Raw genomic sequence first — 26,945 nt, 5'->3', positions numbered from 1 at the left:
ACTGATGCCCAAATCCTGCCAACAGTTGTGCATGTGAGTAGTCCTGTCCAAATTAATGGGATTGGTTCTGTGCATAATTTTGGGCATGTCTGTAAGAATGTGCAGGGGCAGAGCAAAAGCTGTGAGACGGAAATTACCTTAAATGCATGAAAGTAAAAAATCTAGACCCCCCCTCCACTGTCACCTTAAATGACAGGCGTTTTAACAAAGTAGAAATAAGAGAAAAGCAGCAGAAGCCTGAACTGAGAGAAAGATTGAAGAAGTTGCCAGGCCAAAGCAGAACAGTTTAATTTTTTTAAGTGTGCCTTGACCGAATATCTAAAGAACTGGGAATCCAAACAGTACAAGTATCCAATCATTGCAATGCTTTGCACAAGTTGGAAGATTCCTTCTTGACTCCTGATGTCTTGAAGCATGACATTTGACTATCTTTTCTCTTAATATGAGCAATAGAATTATGTGTGTTATTACTGGTTATGACATATTCCCAGTCTCTTTAAAAATCTAGCTATGGTATTTGCCTCAAAAGTGAGAAGTGAAGAATGCTTGTGTTCATTTCTGTTTTCCATGAAACTCAGTTCCAACTAAACACTTGAGCATGTTTTATGCTATTTGGTTGGTTAAGAAGAGATAAGTCATTGTATGTGCCCAGTAAACATCAGGTTTTCCTGTGAAACTCCATGGGAAGACAAGTCAGAAGGAGGTATGGGTGTTCCAGGAGAATGCTGATGGAGCCCAAGTGGAGTGAAGCCAGATTCTGATCCTGATGGCACTGGTTTAAATCCAGAATAATGAGTACTTGTACATGTGACAATGTTACCAGGTACACATGATGAAAATTTCCCTTTGAGTGGCTTAATGGCATCACATGTTACTCGTATGCAGGTTTGGAGGGATTTAAATGAGATTACATCAGGATGTAGTTTAGTTTGCAATGTTGCAACTTGGAACACCGCAGCCATTCATCTGTTGGCTCATTCCCCTCTGCTAAAAAAAAGGATCAGGCCCCTCAGCGATTCTGTCTTCAGTAGGCACCTGTGGCCACCAGGACAATGCTGTGTATACAGCGATGGAAAAATAAAACCCACTGTTTCCATTAAAAACTCACTGTTTCAATTTAGGGGGCATAGAATGCAACCCTGAAGGACTAAACTCCTGTCACATATACAAGCGCCCAACTTGATTAGAGTAGGTGGAGTTACTCTGGATTGACACTGGTGGTGTGTGAGAACAGAATCTGGCAAGTAGCATCTCAACATTTTATTGTCTGAGTATCAATTTGCAAATAACAGTTCACTGGTCACTGCTTGCAGGCAATGGCTAGCTGTGCTCTCTTCAGCATTCCTTGATTCTAGAGCAAGAAGAACAACAAGAAAGTACGCTTGTGTATATAATTGTGGTGCTTGTGTATATATTTGTGGTAGTGTACTACGTGGTAGGCACTTTCCAAACACTGGAGAAAACTAATCTATTCTGGGAGGAGCTCACAGTCCATAGACAAGTGTACGTGAATAATTTGTCTGCTCAGTTTTGCAACTAGGATTGTACGAATAAGACTCAGTGCACCCAGGCGTGGTGTTTACCCAAGAGGGTGCAGTGTAACAGAGCTTAGAAAAGATCTAAGTTTCACTATTGCAACGGATTTGGACGTTTCTCTGTTTCATCTACAAGCTTTAGATTGTTTTGCGAAATGTAAACATACCCGACAGCACGAGTGCGTGTTAGAAATGACTTCCAACTCGATCACCAGCCCTACAAACATGGCTCGAGTGAATGCCGCTCCTCTGCTGTAAGCCTCCCATAAAAGCTTGTGCCTGGAGCGGGCAGGGCGATGGAGGCTCTTAGGAGAATGATTGCATCCGGATTTTTTTTAAACCTTTCCCCTTTTTTTAAAAACCTTTCTGAGATTCAAAGCAGAGTGTTTGGGCTAGAGATGTTTGTGTCTGAAGGTTCAGACTAGATGACGCTCTATGAAGTGATAGTTTGGTTGATTCAGGCTCTGTTTCAGCACAGCTGTTAGGTATGTGTGTAGATCCATCATGTGTTCATGTACTTTGCTGGGCAGATCCCCAGGAAGAGTGCTGGAAATAGTGCGGCTCAAGATACATGAAATTCATTGTTAATTCCCATTCCACTAAGCACTGTTGAAGGCTATAGGATTGATTGGACTTTTTAAAGTCCACACAGTGTCTAAAAAAAAAAAAATCCACTCTATGAATTATAGGAGCATCAACCCACACTTAGAATTGGTGAACTTCTCAGAGCCAGTCTCCCAAGCAGACCTCCAAAACTCCCATCGAAACCAACTGGAGTTGCAGGCATGGATGGCTTTCAGGATGAAGCCCCTGCTTGGTTTCGTTAAGCTTATGGGTGTCAAAAATTCAAAGGAATCTTCTAGGGAGACTTGCTTGATAAATCTTAGCCTGGAAGTGAAATTTTTATGGCCCAGTTATAAAATCCTAAGAAGACAGAGGTTTATCATGGAAGTGCTGACAGAAACCTTAACTAATAGCCATGCGAACAACAATTCTGCAGCCTAACACAGCTGCAATGAAGGGTGCGCACACCTTTGGAAATTAAAATTCCCACCTTAAAAAAAATTGCTTTTGAAACTGCAATGCAAAGGATAAAATAATGGCTCCTTTTTTTCTGTCGGCAAGGAAGTTTCTTTGACAACGCACGTTTAACTGTTTTGTTCCCTTCAGCTCTCTCCTGGCTAAGACTTCGGCAGTTCAGACTATGGCAGGTCCACAGCGAGAATGCAGGTTTTGTTACTGGAGATCAAACAGCAAGCCCAATTACCTGCAGTAGTGGGCCACCCTAATACATCAGAAGAAAGCAGCCAATCTCATGTAATGTAGCAAACTAATTGTACAGGGCTGAATAGGTAGAAAGGAAAATTCCTTCCTCAATCCCTCTGGCAACCAGCTGATTAGATGAAACATGAGACTTCTTGTCCATTTTTAACAACCGTTTCCCAGTAACAAACATTTAGAGGGACATCGCATAGTAGAAAGGGGCCAAATTTGGTTTCACGTCTAATAGGGAATTCTTTTAAAAACTCATTCGGTTTTGAACAACAAGAAGAAATGCTTAATCACTTATGCGGGCCCTACACAAAGTGATGTATTTCTGGTGCCATAGGCAAGTGACCTGAGCTTGTCACCTGGGTCTGACATGGCAATTAGATACAGCGGTCATTAGTAACGTAGCTTGATTGTGTCCTTGTTTCTTGAAATGTAGCCTGGGTGCGAGTTTTAACTAAACAGACAGTCCATTATCATCATTTGTGACAAAAGGAGATCTATGCCCGAGAGCAAAATCTGTGAAGGGAGTCCCTTTAAAATGAATGTAGTTAGCATATCTACTTGTAAACTCTCAGGAAATCTGTCCCATGCTCAAACAGAAGGGCTGTCATTTTGGGGAGGATATATCAGGTGCTTTGCCCGCAGCACCAACAGAGGTTGAATCCCTGCCTTCTGTGTAAAACTCACCCAAGTGTAACTGTTGTGCCGTTACTGACCATGGACCCTAGCCCTGGCCATTATTGGCAAGGCAACTGGGTCCATTGTGAAATGGGAGGTAGCTTAGCCAGTTTTTGCACATCCTCTGTAGACAGTTTGCCTGCACCAATTCTTTTGGGCACAAGGAGTCCATGCTCTGAGAGGCTGGTTTTATCTGTCAGCAGTTCCTCCTGGTAGATCACTAGTCCCCAGCTGTCACAGGAGCCGGGGCTAGGAGCAATGACCTCCAACTGCGGCCAAGCAAATTTAGGCTGGAGATGAGGAGGAACTTTCTGACTACGAGAGTGGTCCAGCATTGGAACAGGCTGCCCAGAGAGGTTGTGGAGTCTCCATCCCTGGAAGTGTTTAAGAGCAGGTTGGACAGGCACTTGATGGGTTAGGTAGGGATGATCCGGCCCTGAGCAGGAGGCTGGGTGACCTCGTGAGTTCCCTTCAAAGCCCTACTTTCCTATGAGGTCCTAAGATCTTCCATGGGGTTGGAAGCTCCCTCCTGGCACTGCTGTTTTGGCTTCACTGTGCAGCATAGCAGCATGCAGGGGGACTGAGGCAGAAAAGAACTGAGCTTCCCTTTCTCCGGGGCCCAGTCAGCCTAATGCTGCCCTCTTCCCACTTCTCGGTCCCCCCTTGCACATCATCACTTCTCCTGCCTGCCCTCACACACATCCCCACATCCTCCTGCACTCTTGCTGACCCTCTTGCCCTCGGCCTACATGCCACTTTCCCTCTCCACTTGACTTTGCCCAGTGCTGTTTGGGGAAGTTGAAGGGGAAACACTCAGTTCCAGTGGAGTTTCTGGCCCTGTCTGTGGCCCTGACTCAGTGCCCAGCAGTGCTCGGAGGAAGCCTGCCGCACTGCCACGTGTGCACTGCTTCTCCAGCTGGAAGTGGCGTTGTCTTATTTGTGCAGCACAGCCCCTGAGCCAACTAGCTCCCCTCTCAGCAGACCTAATTAGTCTGTCCACAGACTAAGGGGAAGGCGATAGTGATTCTGGTGTGGGAAGTAGCATGCGTGGAGTAGTGCGGGATGTTTCTGCAAGTCATCACCTGGCATGGTAAGTAGGCGATATATGGTTGTGACCTCTGTTGCCTTCTCTGTCCCTCTAATGAACATCACTGTGTCCCTCTTTATCTTTAATTGCTACTGTGGCTCTCCCTCTTCTTCTCAACTTCAGTGGGAGCTGTGGGTGCCCTAAATTATTCAGCTAGGCTTTAATGGGCCTCCACTTCTTCTGGGGCAGATGAGAGAGAGTGCAAAGATGAGCTGGCTGGCTCAGGCACTTTGATGTGATGCCTTCTGCACTGGTTGTGTCAGTGCAGAACATGACTGTGTGTGATTCAGGGACTTAAATTCCCATAACAGGTCTCTAAAGAGGGTGGTGTTTCTAAAGGATGTGGCAGGATGGCACAGAGGTTCGACTGACCCTTGCACGTGAGCTCTGCAGGTCATCGCAAGTCCATGCAGCTAACCTTTGTACTGAACCCCACTGGCAGGTAGTGTTCCCCAGCTCCAGGAATCACAATCTGCCTTTACTTGCTTCCCTATCTAGAGATTGCCTTTGATCTCCCTTTCCCTGTCGTCAGAAGGTGCCAGAGTCTGGTCAGCTTGGAGTCGCTGTCTGCCTTGCCCTGATGAAATGCTGTTTAATTGGGCACAAACGGGTCTGCACACCAGGCACTCACAAGGCAGGGCTGAGGAACTGCCCTGAAAGAGGAAGATTAAAATCTGCCCGACTCTTGCCAGCTGCTCCATTTTCTTTTAAGCTTTGAAGTTTAACAGGATGATTGGGCTGGCGTTTTAGTAAAGTTGGTGAATGCATCTAGTTAAAGCCAGCAGCTTGGCTCCGTGCAGTAGCATTCCCGTGTACAGATGCGGAGCTCTCACAGCGATTTGCTGAAAGGCGACAAGATCATTCAACAAATGACACGCTCTCCTTTTTATTTCAAGAAAAGCCAGCCAGGTTTGGAAACAAACATGCTTTCTGTCGGGAGATAAGCACCTCCGAGACGGCTCTCCTCTCCCACTGACTGCAGAGCGAGGTGCGGGTGCCCAGCACCCTGTCAGGACGGTGTCGAAATGCTTCATAATAAAGAATGTGAGACTGAATGTGAGAGAGAGGAGGAGGAACGGGCAGGGGGAGAGCTCTTTCTATCTGGAGCTGTTTTCTCTTTCTCTGGGTTGCAAATGAAGTTGGGGGGAAGGTGAGAAAGAAGAAAGAGACCTGGCTTGCTAATACCCTGCAGGAAGCTACTTAGGGTTATAATTGCAGACTAACTTCCTGCTCATCCCGGAATTTCAAAGCACTGGAGATGCAATTAAGCCTCTGCCCTTTTCAAGGAAGGCAGATGCTGCTTTGTGGGAGATAGCCTACCGGGGGCAAAGCAGAGGCTAAACACAGTGGAGGGACCTGAGAATGGAAGTTGGTAGCTTGGGTGCCCAGCCGAGGGCTGTAGCTATTAGACCACACAGTGAGCACATTGGGAGCTCCTGCTACAGGCTACGGTTTGCAGCGTGTTAATGTTTTACTGTGCAAAAGACAGTAAAGAACGGCACTGCCTTCCCGTGGTTTAAACATGACTACAGGAGGGCCTAGCCAGCCTTATGGATTGGACTAAGACATGGCAGAAAGTGCTGTAAGACAGACAGGCACTTGGTCTGCAGTGTGGTGCATGTGTTTTAATCTAACTATAAAACCGTCTTGGCCCAGCCCACGCTTATGTGTCAATAGGCAGTTTGGTTCCTCAGGCCCAGGCGTGGGTTTCGATATGCAGGTCTTACGCTGGATGATTGAAAGCGCTTGTTTGCCTTGTGTAGACGGGGCTAGCCTTGTCTTGCTTTAAAAACCAGAAAAGAAAATGGTGCTGAAGAAGGAATGGCAAAGGTAATTCAAGAAGGAAACGTGCAACAAATCAGGGCTTGTGGAAGAAAGAATGAAGAGTGCATGTAAAGTGGAGCGTGGAAAAGACGTAGTGAAACTAGAGGGCCGGGCCCATTCCCCCTGAAAATACCCAGTGGGAAAGGAAGGACTAGAAGAGCCTGTGGGAAGCACAAAGCAGATTACTGTATTCATCTCAAGGATGATCCTGAGTCAGCAGAAAGCATTGCTGTATCAGGCAGGTAATGCTATCAGGTGCCAGAGTGTATTGCTATGCTGCCTTTTAAAAGATTAATTATAGGGAGGGTTGGGGGTTTTGCTGGTAAATGGCTTTGTGTTAATCCAGGAAACCCAGGGTAAGGATAGGCAGGGTGGAGCTTCAGGAGGCTTTCCGCCGTTGGAAGGAGGGTGAGGGCCTTCTAAAGTCTTCCCAAGTCTTAGCACCTGCTGCTAAGTGATCCTTTGGCTGCTGGACTCAGCCCTGTACAATGCAACCAAAAAGGCAAAGGGAAAATGGAGTTGAGTCCATCCCATCAACCCTGCTTTGGAATGGATTGAACTAAACACAAGGGCGGCCTATACACATACTTGGGGGTGAGGCCATTTTAATTCAAGTGGTTCCTGGACAGCCACTTTAATTAAAATGGCTCACCATCACGAGCAATTAAGTCTCCACATGTTTCAAAATGGATGGTGGGCACTTTATCTGAAGCTCATTTGACGAGTTTTACATAAAGTACCCCTAAGGCTATTCTGAAACACATTGGGGCTTAATACATATGACAGTGAGGTGACGCTGGAGTGCTCTAATTGGAGCTTGAACGAGCATGTCTATTGGCACCCAAGGCTGTCATGTAGACTTCTTTCACAGTCTTGAGCAAGGCACTGATCTTTACTCAGTAAAATAGAGCACGTATAGGAGTTCAATGACATGGGAATGAAGGTGATGCTTAAATAAGTGGAAAGAGTCAGTCTGACCTGCCCATCTGACCTGCTCGGGGCAGGGAGGAGTGGGACGGGGCTGTCCATGCTGAGATCTTCAGAGCCACCCCTGTGGTGACTCTGGAGGGAGTATGGCCTGCAGCGGGGCTCGTACTGCTATCTCTAAAATCAAAGCCTCTCTTTTTTTCCTCCCTTTCAGCCCCCAACACAAGAGCATCATTTACCCTGGTGGACTGGGCAGCTGCCCCTGCACAAATAGTGTCCAGTTGGGCCCAGGAAGCCCCCCTGGGGCCAGTAACTGGGTTGATAGGTTGCAGCATCTTAAGAGCTGCAGAGTTGAAGGGACTGTCAGATCACCTGGCCAGGCTGCATGCATAACACAAGTCACTGAACTGCACAGAGTTATCTCTACACTGAGCCTGATAACTTCTGTTTGGCTAGTGGCATATTTCCAAAAAGGCATCTGGTCTCGATTCAAAGACATCTAGAGATGAAGAATCCGCCCCGTCCCTTGGCAGCGTGTCCAGTGGATAACAACCCCTTGCTGCTAAGCATGTCTGCCCAATTTGTGCAGCAGGAAGAAGGGATAGCACTTGTACGACAAAGGACGGGATTTGCTCCTTGAAGCCGAATCCATCCTTTGTTGCTTGGAAGGGCTTCGGATTTACACCACTGTACCACAGCTTGGCTCATAAAGCTGATAAGAAGCTGTGAAGCAGACAGTACAATGCCCATGCCGGCTATTATTACCAGAACTGGAGTGAAAGAATACGACCATGTAAATGCAGAGATCAGAGGACACTAGAAAAATGGTGGTTTGAATGGTCACCAGCGTTCCCAGGGGGATTTGTTTCTGCCCCTGGAGATGCTATAGCGTTCTTAGTGGGATGGGTCAAAAGCCCCTACCTGCGTAGCGATTGCAGACTGCCGCAGCTCTCTACCAGGATGTTCGTCCTGATGGCAAAGCCAATGCAAACAAGGAAACTCCTGGCTAGCACAAGCCCTCATTGGCAGCTGCGGTCTGGTTTTGTGTAGCCTGTGCATTGGAGGGAAGAGGCTTTCCAGACGGGCACAGTTTGTTTGGCGACATACCTGTTTGACTTCAGACAATAGTTGCTGAGCGAGTAATAAATGGGCCTTTCTCTTTTGTTTAACCAAGGGGGCGGGGGGGAGGGAAGGGAAAGAAGAAAGGCCGTCAAAATCCAAATAGCTAATAGTCATTACTGAGAACATTCTGTCTTGGAAAGAAGAGCATTTGGTGGGGTTCGGCCAAGGGCAAAACCGCAAGCACATACAATCGTGCAGAAAAATCTAGGCAACCTGGTCTCTGTTTGTAATGTGGAGCACCATGTGAAGATCAAGAATGTAGATAATATGAGCCAAACTGGGAGGAGCTATTATGCATTTGTCATGGGTCCTGCCTTCCCTTCCACCATTTCATGGGGACTTCAGATGGAAATGGGACTGGCTTCCGGTTCTCTGCTGAAGCGTGAGTGACCCTTGTGTAAATTCATTTTCTTTTTGGGTCTAAACATCAAGAAACAAGCAGAGTGCCATAACATTGTCTGGAACAGTTTATTCAAAGCTGTGGGGGGTGGGAAGCCCTCGATGGTGAGATATCTTACAGGTATCTCAAGACCTGAAGGCATTAAAGGCTAGTCTGGGCAGAACGTTAGAAAATATACTGCAAAGAAAATATCGCCTTGGTTCTTGATGAGCTTCCCACTTCTTATTTCACTGCTTCTTGCCACTGCACTCCTTAAAGCCATGATGTTGGGCAAGGCTGGTTCTTTGTGGTAGTGAGCAGCCTCCACTACAATGGCCATGTGCAAGATGCTCCTTTAGGATTTCATCAGTAGGTGGGCTCTGATTTAGGAGCTGCTGCTACTGCTGATCACTTGTTAGCTGTCTGGTAATAAAACTGCTTCCATGCCTTACTTAAGGTCTGGGAGTATCAAGGAGTCTCATGCAGCAGAGCCACTTGAGTAGGAGAAGGAGCTCAGGCTCGTTGGTTCTCCCCATCCAGCCGGTCTTGCGTCACCTGGGGCCTTGCTCCCAAGGGTTTCTGGATGGACAGGCGCTGTTGTCATTAGGAAGGCATGAAGGGAGAGGGTGGAGTGGTGCAGCACGGTTTGCTGAAAGGGCTTTTATTTCTCCCCGCTGTTCCCAGAGTGCTTTAATTAGCAACTGCAATGGCTCAGGCTGGGGAAGAAGGCTATCTACTTGCTAGCAGATTATGGGGAAATTCACTGCTTGTTGTAATCTGGCCTCGGTTGGAAGCACAAAGGTGCTCCTTTCTGTACAAAGAGGTGAGCAAGGTGGTTAAATGCTTACAAAGCAGATCAGTCTGTTTGCTTAAGGATAGTGCACTTTGGGGGTTTTTTTTCAGCACTCAACTCCCTTTTGCACTGTAATCACCAGCATACTGCAAAGGGGGAGAGAATGGCCTTTGGGGGGAGAGAATTAAGAGGAAACGATGGGTATGAAGTCATCTTCAGAGCTAGTAGATTTGTTGGGGTTTACTAGGTCCTGGCTGACATTTTGGGAACGTGTTATTGAGGGATTTCAAGTGCTTGCAGGACAGGAAACAGAGAATCAACTTCTGGTTCTGCGTCAGACTTGGGACCAGAACGGCAGGTAGTGCGTAGGAGCGGGGGAGTCAGCCTGAACACAACCCATGCTTCACTGCCCTCACGGTGAAATTAGGAAAGATCTGCTTGGAGCTGCTGGTTTTGCCTTAGTCTTAATAAGTCAAGTAGTTGGGTGATTTAACATGGGGAGTACTCCAGGCCCACTGCCTTTTCACTCGATGCCTTGGCTCCTGTTTGCAATAGCTCACACGAGTTTTTTTGCCACGTTTCATCCATTCCCGCTCATGGTTTAAGGAACTGAGGGAGCAGGTAGAATTTGGGGTGTTTAAATAGGTCCTCATGCATCTCGGATGGACCAGTTGCGTGTCGGGGAGGCACTCCTTTCATTGGCTCCACCGAGCCCTGCCCACATCCCAGTGACGTCTCCACTGGGCTGTAATGGGAGAGCTTTGGACCGCTGTATCTTGTTCTTACCCAGGTTTTCAGGGAATGCCAAGGAGTACCAGCCTGTTGGTTTTAATGCATGTCAGCACAGACCAAACACCAGATCCTGAGGGAAGTCAGAGACCCCCAGACAGCTTAGCGCTGCCTCCAAGTATCCAAGTAGAAGAATTAACTTGCTGAGTGGGGAAAGCATCTGAAGCTTGGATGCGAACAATTAGAGCACCTTAGAGGGAAGGTGTCTAGGTGGGGTGAAGGGGGCCCTATTTGGCTGCAGAAGTTATGAAGAGCACGGCTATCTAGTGAAGTTGCCTTTCCACTGGGAGGGCACAGATGCCACCATCCCTAATTTTTAAGGTGGATTCTCTCCTGGGATCACTAGGTCAGTGGGAAGCCACACAGGATGCCATTGGGCTGGTTAGAGCTTGTGGGCTGGCTATTAACAAGGGTGATATTTGTGTTGCGGTTGTGTCTGGGGGCTTCCCAAGGGACCGACGACCCCATTGCATTGTTTGCTGCGGTTGCCTTCAGTTCCTCTCGTGCCCTCTCCCTGCGAGGCTTTTGCATTAGCGGCCCTGACGAGCTGCAGGCTGTGGTTGGGGCATGATCGATAACGCAGGGCTTGATGGATGTTTGGAGGGAAGACAAATGGGGGCTTGTAGTGGTTGTGGCAGGTGAGCCGATGAAGATGGACCATTCAGGAGAGTTCGTCTGAACACCAGCAGCTCCTGGTTGGGTGACTGCTGGTGAAAAGTAGGAGCCTGGTAGGGAGCGGTTACACTTTTTGTTTCAGTGCACTGTAACCTGTATGCAAGTGTGTGCGCACGTGTGGGTGTGTGCATGCCTGTACATGTGCGCACACAGAGCACAGCACAGCAGGAAGAAGAAGAGACGCTGTAACTGTCGAGACTCCTGTGGCCCAGTGTACTAGCTTTCGGCCCCAGGCAGGAACAGATTAGTCTGGGGGTCCATGCCTTGCAGGACAGCCTGTTGGAGCTGAGAGTCTGGGGCAGTGAAACAGGGGCAGTGCAGGATGCTTCTGGTTGTTGCATGCTGGGCTGGGCTGACCCTGCTGACAATAGCACGAGTATCTCGTGTTGGGGGTACGATGCTCAATGTGTTCCAGAAGGAGCCTGCCTTGCTATGTACCCTCTTGCGTGGTCCTCATTTCAGGTTTTTGTGACTCTGGGGCTGTGACGAAGGGTTGAGTAAGCTACTGCATATGCAGGGGATGATGTGTCCAGCTGTGGGGATGTTTGCGTGGCATGAAACAACCTACATGGAGGGGGGAAGGCACATCTTGTTCAGGATTTTGGTGGGGAGAGATGTAGACTCCCACTCTAGTCCTAATCTGTCGCCTTTTCCACCTCACTTTCTCCCTTCTGGGGAGGTTATGCCCACACTCTGACCGTGTCTATGCTAGACCATTTAGCCAATGCTTACCACTGTAGTGGAGACGGGACTGTGTCAGAAACCGAGGTGAAAAACACTGCATTGCACTAGAACCTACTCAGATGGTTCCTACAAGCCCAGAGCCCTACTTACAATAATGTTGTCTCTGCTGCAGGCAATAGTAAGAAATGTGTGGCAAAAATACCGCCAGTTGACACCTTCCAGGGGTAAGCACTTTTAGATCATCCTACCAACATGGGCGCTCATCCAGACAGAATAAGGTACCATGAACAATGGGCCTGTTCCATGCTTGGATCAGAATTTCCTTTCTTCCCTTTCCCTTGTCCAGCATGGATATGATGTCGTTCCACCTTATTTTTATTTATGGGCTTGCAAAATGCCAACCGACACAGTAGAATTACAATGAAAACATCTTCAAACTTATTTCCACCTCATTTTTGGAGTTGCCAGGTCCACTGATCATTTTTATGAACTGTCACGAGCATTAATGAAATTTTATGGGCGTTTTGCTCGGGACGTCACCGGATAAATTTCTCTGCACCGGTTGGCGGGGAGAATTAGGGCTGCGCATCCCAGGGGTTGGCACTGGCACTGGCAGGTCTGTTTCTTTGGTTCCTTTGACACGCTGCGCTGACATTGCGCATCTGCCACGTGGGCAGCATCTCCTCCAAAGGTGGAGGGACTGCGGGAGGCGGGTGTGGGCCGATGTGGGATTTGATAAATAGGTGGCTGTCACAGTGTATCAGGACGGACATTTGAGAAGGACTGTGAGTGACAGAGTCCTTCAGTAACAACGAAGTGCAAAGAGGCAACTTGAAGGCCAGAACAGGAGGACAGGGCATAACTGGGGGAAGCTGCAGAGCGAGGAGATACAGTGCACCAAGCATTGCAAGTAGGAAATCCCCCTACAACCCCACTTTGACGTTGAGGCTGGTCTAGTGCCTATGGAGGTCAGAGGGAGTTCACCCATTGACTTCAATGTGCGATGAATTGGACTGCCCCTGGATGAGCCGGTGAAGTGCCAGCGGATGGAGATGTGTCTCAGAAGTCATAGGTCCAGGAAGCCACGAGGGAGAACCAGAAAATGCATTTTGGGAGGTGTAATGTTTAGTAGTACTTTGGACTTTTACAGCCTTGTCTGTCTGTGAATCTCCAGAGCCTTCTTGAGTTGGTAGAGGAGATGTTTGGAGGAGGGGTGAACATTTTTCTCCCCAATTTGCAGCTGTGGAACCTGAGGCCCAGAGAAGGCAAGTGATTCAACTCAACCCCCTCCAGACTGGCGGTGGCAGAGCTGGGACTGGGGCCTCCTGACTCAGAGCCCTGCGCTCCAACTCTCACGCCGTCTTGTGAGCCCAAGGTAGGGACTGCCTTTCCAGTGAGCAAACCCAGGTTGTAAGGGACCTTCCAGTGAACGGAGGAGCATGGCCGGGGGAGGAGTTCTTGTGGGGATCACTTACCTGGGGCGCGTGCCAAAGGGTGGCTGGAAAGGAGGAGCCAGGTACACCTGCCTCTTGGATCTTTTGGCGAGCATACGCTGTAAGCAACATCACTGCCTTCCTGGCCTGGCGAGGTTTGGGAGTGGGGAAGAGTGCGGAGCAAAGGCAGGACGTTTGTGGCCTGGCTCCCTTGCCCATCCTGCAGACAGTAGCCCTCAGGAGGGAGTAGAAGTGGCTCTCGGCATGAAACTGCAGGGACTCTTTGGGAGGCTTCCCTCCCATCCCATTGACAAGCCCTCTTACAAATGTCTTTGCTGTGTATAATTGATGGGGAAAGTGGCGCTTGTGGAGGGGATAAACTGATAGCCCTTGAGCATGAAGTCCCCCATCTGCTAGTAGGACAAGGACAGTGTGGCCATGCCAGAGCCCACAACCTCCGGCCAGGCAGAGAGAGATTCCCTCCTTCCCAGTGCTTGTGCTGGGAGAGCGCAATGTGCTGCTGGTGGGCAGGGGCAAGAAGGGCGAGATGAGGCCGTCCAGCTCATCGCAGGGGTAGTCTGCTGGCACGGAGAAGCTTGCAAGAGGGTAGCCCCCTCTCCCATCGAGCTGCTTTGCCTGGGGCTTATCTGCTTCTCTCTGGTGGAAAAGTGACACATCCTATCAGCAGGTCACGCCGCCCACCATTTAGCATGGAGACGAATGTGGTTGCCGCTCCTCCCCTTCCCTCCCCCCCCATCCCCACTTCTTTTATTAATCACCCGATCGCAGCCTTCAAATCCTTGACCCAAATCCTCGTGCGCCCAGCTTTAGGCCCTTATCCCACTGGGGCCGTTCTGTCCGACCTGGGCAGAGAGGTATTGGCTGTGCAGTATACGATTAGGGAGATTTTGCCGGGTGTTTTGCAAGGTGATAAGCAGGAGGGGGACGGGGCTCTTGATCAGTCTAAGCCGCCAGCTCTCCCTGATCCGCATCCCTTCTACCCTTGCTGCTGACTCAGGGGCCCTGGTTTTACCTGCGGGGAGTGCCAGAGGCACTGACCTTGCCTGACTGGCCGAGGGCCTGTGACACAAACAGGCCACCCCAGGGCAGGTGGAGAAATGCCCGGGGAAAGTTGATTTGGCTGAATTTCTCCTCCCAAGTACTGCTCAGGGAGACTCTGTTAATCCCGCAGAACTGGAGCCTCTTCGCTGCTTGTGCTTGCAACACATTGGCAGGGGTCTTTTGCAGGAACCTACAAGAAAACACGTGGCCCAAATGCTGAGCAGCTGCTGGGGCTCCCCGATGTATCCTAGTAAATGTACTGTAGTGTGGGCTGCAGTGGCTCCTTCAAAAGGGTGCAAGCCGTGTGGAAGGTGCCAGGTTCAAGCTTTGCTGGTGGTGACTTGCGGAGGGGATCACTGGATATAACGGCATGGACTCAAGGCAAAGAGGGCTGCTCGAGGTTTTGTTGCCTGTGCTCTGCAAGATGTCAGAGGGGAAGTTCAGCCTTGTGCCTTGTAGCCTTAGAACAACTGTCTCAGCATTAATGCAAGGGATGGGTCTCTGGCCTGTCTGTAAGAAGGTGCCTATGGGTGTCTTGGTAGCACCCGGAGGCTGGGTCCACTCAGGACCTGCGTTGGGGGCTGTACATATCAGAGCAAGCATGGGAAAGTGGTGTAAACTAAAGCCCCGATCCTGGAGGTCCTGAGGCACATGCTTAATTCTGAGCACATGACCTCAGTGGAGCCACCCACATACTTCAAAATTAAGCATGTACATAAGCATTTGTTTTCTTTTTCAAAACAAAAACCAGATGAAGGGCAATGGAAAGGGATCCAACATATAAACAGAGCGATGGGGCAAGGTTGTCACATGGCTTCGTCATTCCATCGCCTTCCGTGTTTAACCCTTGCTTAGTTAATCTGCGGTTGTCTTCTGCCCATGTGCCGTGTGATATGGTGCCGCACTTGCACAGACTCCCATTTAGATGGAAGGATTCCTCCTGGATGCAGATCGGGGCTGTTGACTATTGGGCCGTGGTACTCAACCATGGTGCCATGGTGTCCTGGGATGCTGCGAGATCCTTTCATGGGTGCTGTGCAACATGAGCCCTCATAGGTGTGCAAACACCTACACAGAATCAAGCCAGAGATTTCACATAGGAATCCACAGCGTCAAAAACATTCTGACCTGTTGTCGGCTTTCTGAGGTGGTTTGCAATGGAAGAATCGCTCTAGTATTTTTTCCGTAGTCACAAAAACAGCGAAAGCTAAGAGCTGGCATTTCTTGAGGAGGGCCTTGAGTGTAATGAGGGCGCCTTTAAGTAGAAAAAGGTCGAGAACCATTGCTGTAGAGTGTAAACTGCACTTGTGTGTCACTCAGTGACTAGGGAGAGCAATTGGTACTGCAAATGCCAGGCGCCATTACTGAAGTCTGCATGCAAAAATCAGTTCCCACTAGCATCAAAGACCATGGAGCATTTCTTGGGAGGTCTGACTTAGCAAAACCCTGCTTTTTCTAAACTGAAGTTGGGGCCTAAATCCCTAGACAGCATTGCCCTGTATTGCTCCATAAGTAAGAAACCGATGAGATCCTACAGAAATGGAATAACCTTCTTAAGAAATTTTTCTTGAAAGCTATCAAATTTAATAGTGAATGAGATCATTTCTAGAGCTTCTGTGAAGACTCGTGTAGAATTATGTAGTAGGGACAGGATGGTGAAAAGCAGCCCTACTGAAAATCTGCTATTGAGCTCAAGCTGGGTCTGCTTTGTCTCGGAGACCTGAGGAAGGGCACTTTGTACCCCAGCCTTGCCTATATCCCTCCCAACTGTACAGGTGGTCCAATATAAGATATCACCCAGAAAAATCCTTGCCTCTTGCATTTTTCCTGGACCCTCTTGGCTACAGCATCGCTCGAACACTGCTATGGAAAATGTATCATTTTTGCTTAAATTCTGTTGGACTTTCCCCGGTAGCTGATCTGACATTGCCACCTCAGCTGCTCACATGTACAGACAGCTTCTTATACAGACATCAGCTGCCAAGTACTCGTTAAAATATACATATATATATTCGGTGACCTTGCAGTCTGTGCATCGTTTGAATTTTGCCACGGTTAAAATAAGGAGAAGGGACTGAGTGAAGGAGGGAGGTGGTGAGGGGATCAGGAAACCTTTTGCCCCTAGTCTGGCCCTGTATGTGTTAGTCTCCATCTGCTTCCCAGTGGGCAGAAGAGTAAGCCTCATGTTTAATCTACTTATGCAGAGCTGCCATTATAACTGGCATTATCGCTGGGTGAGAGTCTGGCCCGTATCAGGCGGGAGCTCAGATAAAGTGACTGAGTGGTCCCCAGCGGCCAGCCCTCCAGGTCGAGGGGCAGGGGTGCTATGGTCATTTTGTGGGCAAACTCAGAAGCACTGCCTTTCCTGGGGCAATGCAAGGGATTTACAGGGCCCAGATCCGTCCGTCTGGCTCTTTCTCACCAGCACCAGTCTCCCTTGGAGGTCATGGGGGGCTGGGCAGCTCGTTGTTTGGAGAGCTCATTGCTTTGCAAGCCGCTTATTAGGTTTAGGAAAGCTATGGCAAATGTAAACAGTGCTGGAGCCTTGGAGATGACTTTGAGCCAGGCCCAAAGTGCCGTAGCGGTTGCTGTTACATGAGGTTATGTTCTCCGCAGTATAGCGATGCCACGGTGTTTATAGACCACGCCGGGTTTCCCCTTTAATGGCTCCCATAAAAAGATCATTATTTTCTTCCATGCAGTCCTTGGCTCGTCCATGCGCCTGGCCCATCCCTGGGCGTGTACTCCAGTTTAGGCAGCCCAGGCGCCGCGCTCTCCCCATCTGCATGTTGCGAAACAGCTCTGACGGCGTGTAGACTGGGGCACTGTCTCTGTCCTCAGACAAGATATCCAGCATTAAAAACTAAGCGTTCCTTGGTGTGCGCATATGCGGGGGGAGGCGGGGGCGGGGGCAGGAGGGATAAAGGTTGGAAGGGGGATGAAAGAATTGCTCAAGTCTCTGCAGGTTTTGGCTGTATCGTAATATCATTAAGACTGCAAAGTCTGTATCATTGCGTGATCTATCGACCTGGCGAGGCAGAGATCCTGGCCCGCGTAGAGCTGGTGTGTTTGATATGCAGCACAAAGCCGCTGCAGAGTAAACAGAGCTCGAACCTGTTACCAGAGCCAGATGGAGCGCTGGAGCGGTCTCCGGTCTCCGGAGAGGTCGTGGACAAGAGTGGGCCAGAAATACTGCAGCGCTCAGCATGCTAGTGGGAGCAACACGGGCGCATTTTCGGAGCAAACCCCTGGGTGCACGCTCAGGCTCGCTTTCTGATTCTGTGAGCTTAGCAAATGTCCTTGCACCTCTCCCCCTGCAAGCCTAGCTGTTACTCATTTTGCATATTGGATTTTTTCTTTTTTGATTGTAGGGAGGGGCAGAGGGTCGGGACAGTTTTATGGTGACTGTATTGATCAGTGAAATTTAATATAATCCCTGCAGTTGCTGAGTGATCGTTAAGGGGATAGAGAGTCAGTGAAACATGTTTAAAAAGAAATATTTTTCCATTTTATTTCCTCCCGTGTTACTTTTCTGGGTCCTCGGTCCTTTTCAGGAGCTTGGATCGGTCTCCCCGCTTGCCCCCTTCAAACGGCTCTGTAGTTTCTGACCAAGTAATCTGAATTTTTCTAGCTCTGCCTGTAATTTAATTAAGGTTTTGAGGGTCGGTGCCAGATTCAGCGTAGTGTATTGAAATCAATGAAGCGCTGCTGATTTGAGTCGGCTGGGGATCCGGCCCAATCTCTTGCTCTCTTGGGGTGTAGTTTATCGTTAGAGCGTTTACGTTTATTCTCAAAACTTCCATGTGCTGCACATGGGGGAATGAGGCCCAGAGAGCAGAAATGACTCGCCTAAGGATGCACTGCTGCAGAACAGGGGGTCAAACCTAGGATTCCCCAGTCCTTGCCTAGTGCCCTGATTTCCTGTCCAGGCAGGGTGCAGGGGAAGCAAATCCACGTGCTGCTGATCAGTGGTGCGTGGTGGGCAGAGTGCTCCCATTGCAGTAGGATCCTGTGCCGGTGTTGGCTGTTTCAAAGGCCCATGCCGGCTTTCCCTCCCTGAGGAAGGAAGGAAGCGAGCCGTGGCCATTGTGGGGACATGCTGCATGGCCTCCCCGTTGCAAGTGGGCAGGGGGCTGCAGTCCTCCTTGAAGCTGATTAAGATGTTAACCAACTTTTGCTCATTTCTCTTCCCCCCTCCAATCACTTTGAGCAGCGCATTGAAAGTCTCACCAGAGCCCGCGGGCGCCTGGCCGCCTCCGCTAGATGTGGAGCCTCTGACACTGATTTATTTTTCGGTTAATTGTCTCCATCCATTAGTCTCTTCATCCTTCTCCCTGTTAAAGACACAGTCGCTGCTAATGTCTGTAAATGAAACGCACTTAAAGGCATGGCTGCCGGTCTAAACCTGGCTTGGGGCTAAAGATTGCCAGGAGCTGTTGCCCGGTGAGTGCCCGGGGTTAGCAGGTCTTGGGGCTGGTGCAAGCACTCTGGTAGCTGTCCAGGCATCAGTAACTTCCTCATTACCCTTAGCAGAGAAACCAAGCACTGAATGGGTCGGGAGCCTGGACTCCTTTCTTCTACTCCTGGACTGCACCCGGGCATGCATTTCCACAGGGGTTCAAGGGTCCAGATTCCTCCCCATAGATGCACTGCTTCTTTAAGAGTCAGGTGGGGGAGAAAGAGGGCTGTGGTGTTTAATTTCTGGCTCTGAAATCTTTGAGCATTGAATTCCTTATGACAGGGATTGCTCAGAGGCGGAGAGCTCAGAGCGGGCAGCGGTTTGCACCTGCCAGGGTGATGTCGGGTGCAAGGAAGAGATTGTTGCCTTCCCCAGGTGTGTGTTTGGGGGTTGCTCATTTCATTATTATTCCCTATACTGGTTCCAGTAAATGCAGACCATGCAGCAGTCCATGTGTGTGTGGAAAACGTTGTCATCCTGCTGTAATCACTATTGCCATTAGCTATGGGCATGCATCATGGTGCGCCAACCTGGTCTGTTGGGGACTCTTCACGTCCGAGCATTGAGCTACGGCAGTGAAGCATTGGGCTGCTGGCTTGCAGTTGCATCTGGCCTGTGCAAGCATTCGGATGCTGACTGCACTTCCAGAGCCCTGTCCTGGCCTCCACTGGTTTCCTGTTAAAATCTGGGATGGTTGCTCTCAGAGGGAATGGGGGTGATCCTTGTTTGGCTGTTCCAAAGGCCAGGTGTGCAATCTGGGCGGTGTGACCCCTTGGGCGTGCTCGCTAGATAGGAGAGTCTCCCTTCGCTTCCACCGCAACACGGTAAACGTGCATTTGTCACCGCCTGATTGAGTTTCCTCTGTAGTCCCCGGCAAGTTGAAGGGCGATAAGTCTTGACTTGGTTCCTTGTTTCCACAACAGTTTCCTGACGTGGCCTTTCCCCGGGAATCTCCTCATGTCCAAGGCCATCTGCTGGCCTCCGCTGCCTGGAGGTGATAAGGCTGCGTGAAGCATGAGCGTGAATGGCTTTTAAATCTCATTGACTGTGAATGCTGCCAAGAGCTGAGAAGCGTTCGGACTGGCTCCTGTGGGACAGGCTGGCTACAGAGCCATAGAACAGCCTCCCCTCTCCATTGCATCAGTACAAAAGCGTGCAAAATCAGTTGTACTGGTGCAAAGTGTGTTGTATGGGTGTGCAAAGTGCACTCTGCCTCAGCGTAACTGAGCTCCCAGAGGGCAGGGCAATGGGGAATGGGGCTTGGAGAGGTTGACAGCGGGGCTTGGAGCAGGCAGGGGCAGAAGCATTAGCAAGCAAGGCTGTGCTGCATCGCATGGTGAGCCAGACCAGGAGGTGGGGCCCCCTCCGTCGGGGTTAGTTACTGCTCAGGGGCTTGAACGATGCTGGATTGTGCAGACAGTTAGTGATGGGTATTTGCTGACATCGGAAAGCAGCAGCTGCAAAGTGCTGAGTGCATATCCCCTGGTCTCTTTGTTTCCTTCCTCTTGGAGATCTCTTGCTTTCCTTCCTTCCTTCCCTCCCTCCCTCCCTACCACTATTCTTTCTCTGCCTTCTTCCTCCCCAGGGCTGCCCTGATCCGTCCTTCCTTCCTGTGTGTGCTCGCTTCCTCTTGAAGGATTTTCCCAGTGCTCCTGCTTGAACTCTCTCCTCTCCTCACAGGCACTTCCCCTCTTCTTTCCAATGAGCTCTTCTCCTTTCTCCAATACTCTGCGTCCTCTCCTCCCTTTCCCCAAGGGGCATATACCTCGTATCTGTCCCTTCACCCACTCACTCCTCTGTTGGATCGCTTTGCTCACTTCCCAGCAGTCTCTCTCTCTCTTGCTCCCCCTTCCTTTCTGTCCATCTGCCCTATATTACTTACCCACAGCTAGTCTATATGCTCCAGCCAGGCCTGTAACGCTTGCTAAATAGCCAGGCTGAACAGGAGAAAAAGTCAGCCTGGCTTCTCAGGAACTGCCCTGTTGTGCTCAAGTCAGCGTGAGTTTGCTCAGGCTTCTGGGAAAGTCTGATTCATGCTGGACATGCGCTTGTGTTAGTATGAGTGGACAGATGTAATGGCATTATGCGGCTTCAGCATGGTACTGGTATTGTGGGGTACTCTGACACGCCTGTTCTATCCACATGCTCCTCTAGCAGCATACGTGCAATAAAGTCATTGTAGCTTTCTTTCGGGGTTCAAGTCACAGTGGTGCAGCTCTCTCATGTCCATGCGGATGGACCAGTTTGCATCAGAAATGCTGATGTGCCTTTCCTAAGAGGAACTCCCCCTCTCCTGTTTAAGCAGTTGAAAGTCCTGCCTGTCCACAGCCGAAGTCACCCCATGGCCAGTAGCGTACCTAGACTCCTGCCGGCCTCAGGCAAACCTTTAGTATCGGTCCCCCCTTCGCCAGAGATGATGATAATAGTAATTGGACAACGGAAAAAAAATTACCATTTTCGGGACCCCTTTCTATTTGGGCCCTGGGCGGCTGCCTGGTACTGCCATGCCTGTCTGGCTCTGTCCAAACTCAGTGCTGCATCATCGTATGCATGCCCTCTGAGAAGAGGGGTTTGCTCACCGTGCTCTGAGGGCAGATCTAGGATTTTGAAAAGTGGGGTGCAGATGGCGTGGTGCATCAGCATCACATGTAAAACAACACAAATTTGTCTCCAGTTATAAATGAACTGGAAGCTTTATGCATCTGCTAGGGGCCTAGGGCTGGATTTTTCAGTATTGAAGATTGAAGCTAAAACAAATATAATTTCATTGCAATGAGTTAAAAACAATCTGCAGGGCTGTGAAGTAGGAGCTTCATTACCAGAAGCAGTTAACAGACAGCAGCATGGCAGGACAAAGGCTAGCTTGATTGGTGGAGCATCAAGACTATTGAAAAAAAAAGACGGGTTGTTAACACCTGTGGAATGAAGAGATTAGAAGGGATCTGGTAGATTGGACGAAGCCATGAATTCAGCTCATGCTGTCACTGGTGCTTGACTAGCAATGCTGCTGCTGCTGCCAGGCAGTTGGCTTTAAATGTTGGGTGGAGCAGGAATCAAAGAGGGGTGCAAGTGCACCGGTGCCCCTTCCCCCGGATCTGCCCCCACTCTGCTCCAACCGCAATCTGGGGAGCTGCGCTGGAGCAAACCAGAGCCTTTTTTCTGGTGGTTGTTTCCACGGCCTGCACCTTTGCACTTCACACCTGACCCCACTAGTGGAGCAACCCAAGCTGGACCCTTCTGGCTTTGCAGCTGCAGGTGGTGTTTTGGTGAGCTAGCTACAGCTTGTGGTCCCTCCATGACCCTGACCACAGTCATCCTGTACTCTCGGTGAATGGATACACTGCTCCCATGCCTTGGTTTCGTTAGGACTTGACAGTTACCCAAGCCATAATAATATCCAGCCACTTCTCCAATTGTTGCTTTTGGCAGCGAGAGGGAGCCGAGTGGCAGGGTGCAAATCCCGTCAGATGGAAAGTGGTTTGCAAAGGCGTAAGATGTTCTTTCAGTGGAGAAACCAACAGAGCAGAGGGAGGATTGATGTACAGCGTGGTCTGAGGGACGCAAACCTCTCCCAGGCTCCGGGGAAAAGCAGAACCACCCTGCCGTTGACTCACTCCTTGTTAAAATGTCTTCCTCATGAGGCCGAGGACATGATGGGACCTATGCCATTCTCAGGGATGCTTAGTGTTGTGGAGTCACCGCTAAATGCCTCCAGGCGACTGTTGCCCATCCCTCACTTTTATTAGGAGGGAAGTTTCCATGCAGACCGGATCTCAGCGCTTCATCCACGCTCGCTGCTTGTTTGCTCCATGAAACCCTCAGCCTTCGCCAGATCCAGAGCACCCAAGTACGACATCCCAAAGATGGGATGATATATTCGGAGAGAGAATGAGCCACAGAAGTAGATCAGTCATAATTAAAAATGACTGAGGAGTTAACTCTTTGTGGTACGCAGGTGTCTGGATTTGCCGTTCAGACAAAGGCCTGGGCGAGCTTAGGGCTTGGCTCAAAGGCGACAATTGGTGCTGTGCTTTGAACTGACTTTCCAAAATCTCAAAATCTTGGAGCCTCTTGAAAGGGTGCTTTGGCCTCTGAATGGCAGGAATCTCATGGTAGCAGCTGATTGCCCAAAGAGTCTCCACCATCTTGGGTCCAGTCTCTGGGGAAGTTGTCTTGGGATTTCCACAGCTTTGGAGACAGGGAATAGGAACTGTCCGTTTCCATTCATCCAGGAAGCAAAGGGCCTAGGCAGCTTTGGACTTTGGAGCCAAGGAGCCATCCCCGTGGGCCTCCTTTGATTTTGGGGAGTCTGGCTTAGCTCCATTCAGGGTCTTTTTGGTGGAAGGGCTAATATGGCCTCCATGATCCTGGGCACAGTGTGTGCGCCCCATTATTTTACACCCACGCTCAGGTAGCAGGAGGTGCAAGTGCCCTGCTTTGTACTCTGAATTTTACTGCAGGGGACAAAATTGGCCTGGGCAGATGGCGTGGGCGAAGGGGAGAGGCCCTACACCGTCGTGTCCTGCAACATGCACGTCTCCGCTCCTCGCAATCCTACCTGTGTTGCTGCAGGCTCCAAAGTCGTTAATTACTAAAAAACTCACAAATTGAATATTGCTATGGCAACCTGCAGCCCTTTAGAAGACTATCTGTCTCCTCTCTGACCTTTCAGGAGATCCGTATCTCGCTCTAGCCCCCTTCTCTAATCCGGTTTTTAAAATATAATATTATGCTACTGGAAGGGATCAGACCTTTAATCTGATTGTGTGCGTGTGTTTGTAGGGGTGGGGGAAGCGTCTGTATTAACAGGTGCTCAGCAGCGGTTCAGAGACGAGGCAGGAGAGAGGCAGGATGTGATCCTGCCCCTGCTGAGGCTGGAAGTGAGCACCTGTGGGGAATTATTAGCTTCAGCACACAGACAGGAAAATCCTCTCCAAGGGAAAAAGCTTCCCTTCCTCCAATCCCCTTAGCACAGGCCGCTTCCCTTTGGGGTCACTGCATCGCATTAAAGAATTGGGGACTTGGATCCTCTCTGTTGTCTTACGGGGTCGGAGGAGATGCCACGTGCAGATGACAAGCCTCGGCAGAGCTTTCATTCTGGTAGAAGAGTGACCCTTGTGGTTTGACCCTTCATTTACCAATACAAAACCTGTCTAGCAAGGTAGTGCCCAGAGACTCCAGCTGAGATCTGGGCTCCATCGGGACGCTGCACGCACAGCGGACGGGAACGTCCGTTCCAGACAGCGAAGGCAGGTGGAGGGCGAGATGGGACGCACTGGCCCAGAGAGGGGAATTCATGTGTCCAAGGTCACGCAGCTTGCCCACGGCAGAGCTCCCAGTAGAGTGCGCATCCACTGGCTCCCAGTGCAAACCTTATCCATTAGCCCCATGGCCTGTGTTACTCTGGCCTGACTCCCTGGAGCTTACTCAGTCCTTACACAGGCGAGGCCACCAGCAGCATCAGTGGGAATTTTGCTCACCTAGTTAAAAAGTGCACAAGGGTTTGCACTGGAGACTGTCTCACGAATGCGTGGCAGGGCTGTGGCATGGAAGGGAGAGGATGGGTCCTGCTCTCTGGACTCCTTGTTCGTGCCGGGCTGTAGGAGGCTGGAACCAGTTCGGAGATGTGTCTGCTGGACCGGGTCGCTAGGTTTAACCATGTGCTTTTGCCTGGCGCATGCTGTCCCAGGAAAATACCTTTAATACCACATTGGCTGAACCTGCACGAACCCGCTTGAAGTGTCCTGAGGGGCTCCATTGCACCTCTGCCTTTTGAGCAGGGCTGGCACGTGGGCAGAGGCAGCCAGCAGCCTGGCAGGTGGGCAGAGGCTCTGTTTCCACACCACGCATGTTGCCTAGGTTATGCCTTCCACTAGCTGATGTTGCATGAGCCCTGCAGGCAGTGCCTGGGGAGCCTGGCTTCAGCTCCGAGAGCACATGATGGAAACTTTTAAGGGGGAGCCTTCTCACATCTGCAAAGAAGAGCTGGGCCTGGCTGCTGCCAAGCATATACGGAGTGAGGAGACGTTTTGAATTTGGACTCAAAGTGCTTTCAAAAGAAGCCAGGTAACAGGGCTGGATTTTCTTTGTAGCATCTGGTTTCTCCAGAGTGTGCATCAACTGCGTCTGGGGTGTATTGAATCTGCCGGAGCCGACATGGGGCCTCAAGACGCTGTTTGCTTTGTGTTCTGGGGTTGGCACCACTGATTTTTTTAATGCTTTGGCCACATGACTTGCCAGGAAAGGTTATAGGGGCAGATCACAGCAGGGGGCCACAATAATGAATCTGTGTGTTACAGACATAATTTCAACCTATGTCACACACATGCACTGAGTGAGCTGGGGCTAGAACCCATGGCCTTCCTCTTCCTGCAAAACTAGACAGCTCCCCTGCAACCTGTTAGGCCCCTTATCATCTGTGTGGATAAGCCAGTAGAGGGCAATGCGATCGCATGCAGACATGAGCACAGCCAATTCAGTGCAAGAGATAAAAGTGAGGAGGGGGCAGACTGGGTGTAAGAAGGAAGGGAACCCTTTGGTGGACCGCAGGTACCAGCCGGATGGAGCCGCCAGCCGACACCGGCGTTCAGAAGGACCATGCTGCGTGGCAGTGCAAAGTCTAACAGATTAAGGCCTGTCTGAGAGGTAGATGTTCGTTGGGCTTGACAGGAGTGGGGGAGAGGAAGCCATTGATTTGGGGTGTTGGAGGAGCTGTCTGCTTTTAGGGGGGGTCAGGAGGACTGGTTTTTATCATTAGTTTTCTGTGGGTCTTCCATCCTTCTCTGATGCAGCTTGGTTGGAGACAGACAGCAGAGCTATCTCCACCCCATTGCACAAGCAGCAGAACGGTTGTGTTCCCAGTGTCCCTACAACACACCCGAGAAGCTGGGCAGAGCCTCCCCCTGCCCTCCCCGGTGCTTTTGTTAAGGGGACTGTTCTTTCGTCTGAGTAGAAGACAGCTGGTTAAATGCACAGGCCCAAACCCTTCCCTGTTTGTAAGCAAATGGCATTAGATCCCAGGGGTGAACTTGGCCTGTAGTAACCAAAGCCTCCCTAACACAGCTCCTGACCCCAAAGGAAGGGTGGACATGGGGACATGGACTACCACAGTTGTTATTCCTTCCTATCCCAAAGTGCTCGCAGTTGAAGACCGCAGGGAACCGCGGTTCACCGCATTACAAGCTGCCCTGGCCTCTTTGCCTTCTACGTCAGCTCCCCTTTTCTTGTCACCTTCCCCCCCCCCAACACACACACAACAATTCATCCAAATTCATCTGAATTCATCATCCGTGGTGGTTGGTGTTCCAGCCGTGGCTCGTGTTGCTAGGACCATATCAGATTTCACAGGCTGTGCATGTGCTGGGTCTGCTCAGCATTTGTATGGGAGACCTCTTTGGGGGTCCTTCAGATGCCCCACAATGATTCCCTTTTCTCCTCCCTCCTCCCCTAGTGCCTTGAATTAAATCAGAGGTCCTGGGCATTTTTGATCACTAAAGATCTCCTCCTGCCTATCTGAAGACTGGAAGGTTAGCACTGGAGCAATGATATTTTACTCCCATCAGATTTCCCTTTGCAGGGTTCACTGCAGAGTTTTCTACTTTGGGGTGTTTTGGTTTTTTTTGCCTTTAAAGTGATGAGCCCCATGGCTGCGCACTGTTGAATAGTGGCCGTGCTCCACCCCAGAGATGGCTGCATTTCTGCGGTGGATAAAACAACCCCTGTGTGCTGTTTTGTAGCCCTGTTTCCATCTGCGAGGTGCCCTAGATTCCTTTGGGAGACGAGACAGTATCATCCCATTTTTTCCCCTCCTGCTCCCTTCCTTTATCCCTCTGTGCTGCTCCTCACCCTACAGCCCTCTCTCCCTCCCCTCCCCGCTGCTGGTGTTGTGCTGATGACAGCGTTTATCTGCATTTGTCCTCTGTACCCGCCATCCAGTTATTGATTTGCATGATTAAAAAGAACTGATAATCACTTCAAATTAATCCCATAAACGACTTAAGGCACTGAAATATTTGCATAATGCATCTTAAAGGTGGCAGCTGAAAGAGGATAAGACTCAAAACTGCTTGGCACAGGGGGAAAATGGGCTTCCCACTCACCTGAGGACCTGTTTAAGTAATTAGCCTTTTGCTTGTGTAAAGAGGAGTCTGCGGTGGTTTAACGGATGGAAATGCAGAGGGTGCTAAAAGGCTTTGAGATCTGAGCATCCTATTTTGGCCCTGAGAG

General features: G+C 50.0%; 1 protein-coding gene across 1 annotated transcript in view; it reads left to right on the top strand.

Moving 5' to 3' along the window:
• SAMD11 (sterile alpha motif domain containing 11) overlaps window positions 1-26,945 on the top strand; it is a gene marked incomplete at both ends in the record, with an annotated part of 103,375 nt that overhangs the window by 14,537 nt on the left and 61,893 nt on the right. The gene's annotated exons all lie outside the window — the stretch shown is intronic.

This window comes from Crocodylus porosus, unplaced genomic scaffold, assembly GCF_001723895.1.
Source record: "Crocodylus porosus isolate Cpor-Errol unplaced genomic scaffold, CroPor_comp1, whole genome shotgun sequence".
Classification (NCBI taxonomy): domain Eukaryota; kingdom Metazoa; phylum Chordata; order Crocodylia; family Crocodylidae; genus Crocodylus; species Crocodylus porosus.
The sequence above is the reverse complement of the archived record's forward strand: the minus strand, read 5'-3'. Positions and strand labels throughout refer to the sequence as shown.